The 5,000-nt window shown below is 58.6% G+C and overlaps 1 non-coding gene and 1 pseudogene across 1 annotated transcript; both read left to right on the top strand.

Moving 5' to 3' along the window:
- Positions 1 to 2,130: 2,130 nt before the first annotated feature.
- Positions 2,131 to 4,041, top strand: LOC124224470 (small subunit ribosomal RNA). Its single transcript, XR_006884764.1, has one exon. It is a non-coding gene; the product is annotated as a small subunit ribosomal RNA (ribosomal RNA).
- An 843-nt stretch (positions 4,042 to 4,884) lies between these two features.
- LOC124224474 (5.8S ribosomal RNA) lies at positions 4,885 to 5,000 on the top strand (annotated as a pseudogene; the record flags this gene model as incomplete).

Here is a 5,000-nt window from a genome sequence, read left to right as displayed (position 1 = left end):
TACGAGTCGAGCGAAAGGCGACGCGCGGCGTCCCGGGGTCGATCCGGACAGACGGGACTTGTAAAAATTACGGTCCGAGTCGAGCGAAAGGCGACGCGCGGCGTACCGGAGTCGATCCGGGCCGACCGGATTTGTGAAAATTTCGGTCCGAGTCGAGCGAAAGGCGACGCGCGGCGTACCGGAGTCGATCCGGGCCGACGGGACTTGTGAAAATTTCGGTCCGAGTCGACCGAGAGGCGATGCGCGGCGTCCCGGAGTCGATACGGGCCGACCGGACTTGTGAAAATTTCGGTCCGGGTCGAGCGAAAGGCGACGCGCGGCGTACCGGAGTCGATCCGGACAGACGGGACTTGTAAAACTTTGGGTCCGAGTCGACCGAGAGGCGATGCGCGGCGTCCCGGAGTCGATACGGGCCGACGGGACTCGTCGAAGCTGCGGTACGAGTCGAGCGAAAGGCGACGCGCGGCGTCCCGGAGTCGTTCCGGACAGACGGGACTTGTAAAACTTTCGGTCCGAGTCGACCGAGAGGCGATGCGCGGCGTCCCGGAGTCGATACGGGCCGACGGGACTCGTCGAAGCTGCGGTACGAGTCGAGCGAAAGGCGATGCGCGGCGTGCCGGAGTCGATACGGGCCGACGGGACTCGACGAAGTTTCGGTCCGAGTCGACAGAAAGGCGATGCGCGGCGTCCCGGAGTCGATCCGGACAGACGGGACTTGTAAAACTTTCGGTCCGAGTCGACCGAGAGGCGATGCGCGGCGTCCCGGAGTCGATACGGGCCGACGGGACTCGTTGAAGCTGCGGTACGAGTCGAGCGAAAGGCGACGCGCGGCGTCCCGGAGTCGATCCGGACAGACGGGACTTGTGAAAATTTCGGTCCGAGTCGAGCGAAAGGCGACGCGCGGCGTCCCGGAGTCGATCCGGGCCGACGTCGACTTGTGAAACTTTCGGTCCGAGTCGACAGAAAGGCGATGCGCGGCGTCCCGGATTCGATCCGGGCCGACGGGACTTGTGAAAATTCCGGTCCGAGTCGAGCGAAAGGCGACGCGCGGCGTCCCGGAGTCGATCCGGACAGACGGGACTTGTGAAAATTCCGGTCCGAGTCGAGCGAAAGGCGACGCGCGGCGTCCCGGAGTCGATCCGGGCCGACGTCGACTTGCGAAACTTTCGGTCCGAGTCGACAGAAAGGCGATGCGCGGCGTCCCGGATTCGATCCGGGCCGACGGGACTTGTAAAAATTACGGTCCGAGTCGACAGAAAGGCGATGCGCGGCGTGCCGGAGTCGATACGGGCCGACGGGACTCGTCGAAGCTGCGGTACGAGTCGAGCGAAAGGCGACGCGCGGCGTCCCGGAGTCGATCCGGACAGACGGGACTTGTAAAAATTTCGGTCCGAGTCGACCGAAAGGCGATGCGCGGCGTCCCGGAGTCGATCCGGGCCGGGAGCCTGTCGGAACATCGTCATATGAGCCTCGGTTAATTTCGACAAAGTTCCCGGAGTTCGAAATTTTTTCGATAGCCCGCGGAGGTTTCGCCCCGTAAGCCGACCGTGCTACCACCGTACCGGCGCCGACGTCCTAGCGGCCAGGCTCCTACTAGTAAGAGGAGCGAGTCGGTCGGGCCGGTCTCCCGTCGTCCGCCTGCTACGCCGTACCGGTACGTGCTCGAGCACGATACGTACTTCGGCGTAGACCAGGAGCGGGCGTTCGCGGACCGTTCCGTGCCTCGTACCAAAGAAACTACGCGACTCGCGTTGTTTCATCTATCGTCACTGCATTACCGCGGGTCGGTGTCTCAGACCGAATGGCCCTTGACGCGGTACCAAGAAGTTCGGCTCTCCGTGAAACACGGAAGGCCGAACGCTCCAACGCACGCGTCAACTCGCTTCTTTCCGAGCGTACACTCAAAGACCAGAGATGTTATAACAACGTATCCCAGACGCTTTCAATCTAGCCGACGGGTACGGGAGATCGTTCGAACGCTTATAAGCCGAGTGTCGAAGGTGGCGGCACACGGATCCGGGGCTGCCTGCGTGCAGTCCCGAAACTTACAGTAGACGCGCGGCCGACCGGGCTACGAGACCCGGTCGGCGATGGGTGGCGCACGTCCGAGCCGAGATTTTGTATCGAAGCTCCCTGGTTGATCCTGCCAGTAGTCATATGCTTGTCTCAAAGATTAAGCCATGCATGTCTCAGTGCAAGCCAAATTAAGGTGAAACCGCGAATGGCTCATTAAATCAGTTATGGTTTCTTAGATCGTACACACATTTACTTGGATAACTGTGGTAATTCTAGAGCTAATACATGCAAACAGAGTTCCGACCAGAGATGGAAGGAATGCTTTTATTAGATCAAAACCAATCGGCGGCGGGTACGTCCCGTCCGCCGTTTACCTTGGTGACTCTGAATAACTTTGGGCTGATCGCACGGTCTCGTACCGGCGACGCTTCTTTCAAATGTCTGCCTTATCAACTGTCGATGGTAGGCTCTGCGCCTACCATGGTTGTAACGGGTAACGGGGAATCAGGGTTCGATTCCGGAGAGGGAGCCTGAGAAACGGCTACCACATCCAAGGAAGGCAGCAGGCGCGCAAATTACCCACTCCCGGCACGGGGAGGTAGTGACGAAAAATAACGATACGGGACTCATCCGAGGCCCCGTAATCGGAATGAGTACACTTTAAATCCTTTAACGAGGCTCCATTGGAGGGCAAGTCTGGTGCCAGCAGCCGCGGTAATTCCAGCTCCAATAGCGTATATTAAAGTTGTTGCGGTTAAAAAGCTCGTAGTTGAATCTGTGTCCCACGCTGTCGGTTCACCGCTCGCGGTGTCTAACTGGCATGATTGTGGGACGTCCTACCGGTGGGCTTAGCCCTCCGGGGCGGCCCAACTAATATCCCATCGCGGTGCTCTTCACTGAGTGTCGAGGTGGGCCGGTACGTTTACTTTGAACAAATTAGAGTGCTTAAAGCAGGCTATTTTCGCCTGAATACTGTGTGCATGGAATAATGGAATAGGACCTCGGTTCTATTTTGTTGGTTTTCGGAACCCCGAGGTAATGATTAATAGGGACAGATGGGGCATTCGTATTGCGACGTTAGAGGTGAAATTCTTGGATCGTCGCAAGACGGACAGAAGCGAAAGCATTTGCCAAAAATGTTTTCTTTAATCAAGAACGAAAGTTAGAGGTTCGAAGGCGATCAGATACCGCCCTAGTTCTAACCATAAACGATGCCAGCTAGCGATCCGCCGAAGTTCCTCCGATGACTCGGCGGGCAGCTTCCGGGAAACCAAAGCTTTTGGGTTCCGGGGGAAGTATGGTTGCAAAGCTGAAACTTAAAGGAATTGACGAAGGGCACCACCAGGAGTGGAGCCTGCGGCTTAATTTGACTCAACACGGGAAACCTCACCAGGCCCGGACACCGGAAGGATTGACAGATTGAGAGCTCTTTCTTGATTCGGTGGGTGGTGGTGCATGGCCGTTCTTAGTTGGTGGAGCGATTTGTCTGGTTAATTCCGATAACGAACGAGACTCTAGCCTGCTAAATAGGCGTACCTTCCGGTATCTCGAAGGCCCCCGGCCTCGGTCGGGCGGTTTTTACTACCGGCGTACAAATAAATCTTCTTAGAGGGACAGGCGGCTTCTAGCCGCACGAGATTGAGCAATAACAGGTCTGTGATGCCCTTAGATGTTCTGGGCCGCACGCGCGCTACACTGAAGGAATCAGCGTGTCTTCCCTGGCCGAAAGGCCCGGGTAACCCGCTGAACCTCCTTCGTGCTAGGGATTGGGGCTTGCAATTATTCCCCATGAACGAGGAATTCCCAGTAAGCGCGAGTCATAAGCTCGCGTTGATTACGTCCCTGCCCTTTGTACACACCGCCCGTCGCTACTACCGATTGAATGATTTAGTGAGGTCTTCGGACTGGTACGCGGCAATGTCTCGGCATTGCCGATGTTGCCGGGAAGATGACCAAACTTGATCATTTAGAGGAAGTAAAAGTCGTAACAAGGTTTCCGTAGGTGAACCTGCGGAAGGATCATTAACGTTTCGTACTGCCGAAGCAGCGACTCGTAAGCGCGCGGGGCTGTCTCGCCGCGAGAGCGGCGTGTCACGCCCACGTGTCGCGAACAAAATTTCACAAAAGTTTGAACGACGTAACGGTCGGGCCCGGTTGCCGCGGCGCGCAACACAATCGTCGTGACAACGAACGCGGTGCTGACGCCGGATCCGATGGGTCCGGCGTTCGCCGCGGTCGCGACGAGCGCAGTCGCCGGCTAAAACCGCCCGACGACCGACTCGCGCCGAGGCGTCGACCCGTCGCTCCGCGTCCAGCGCGGAGCAGCGGCGGGTCGTTCGCGCCTCCGGCCGACTCGGTGCCGAGAGGGGACCGCTCCGCGGTCCGCCTCGACTCGTTCGACCCGGTCAGGTCGTACGAGGGAGACGTGCGAAGCTGGTCTCAGCGCTTCTTCGCGGGCAGCCTGTCTGCGCCCGGGTGTCCTCGGTGCAACGCCGTTACACCCCGGACGCAGGCCGCGAACGCGGTAGGCTTCGGAGAGAATTTTCGCCCGTACGAGGAAGCTCGCGTCAGCGTCGAGGGCAGCGATGCCCGGGACTCGCTGACGCGGCCCACTGCCGTCCGCCGTCAATCGTTTGCATTGCGAGCCGATCGGGTCCGGCGCCGGTCAATTCCGGCAGACGACCCGTGAACTCGAGGCGACGTCGGCTCTTGAACTATCGCACGAACGAAATTTGACGCGCGGCGCGCGTTCTCCTTCCCGCGCGCAACCGCGCAAGGGCTGACGCACGCGGCGCCGCGCTCACGACCACAGAAAGCCGGTAACAACCGTAATTTTAGCATTTTTAATGCAAAATTCACATATATGATTACCCTGAACGGTGGATCACTTGGCTCGTGGGTCGATGAAGAACGCAGCTAATTGCGCGTCAACTTGTGAACTGCAGGACACATGAACATCGACATTTCGAACGCACATTGCGGTC

Source organism: Neodiprion pinetum, unplaced genomic scaffold (assembly GCF_021155775.2).
Source record: "Neodiprion pinetum isolate iyNeoPine1 unplaced genomic scaffold, iyNeoPine1.2 ptg000167l, whole genome shotgun sequence".
Classification (NCBI taxonomy): Eukaryota; Metazoa; Arthropoda; class Insecta; order Hymenoptera; family Diprionidae; genus Neodiprion; species Neodiprion pinetum.
The sequence above is the reverse complement of the archived record's forward strand: the minus strand, read 5'-3'. Positions and strand labels throughout refer to the sequence as shown.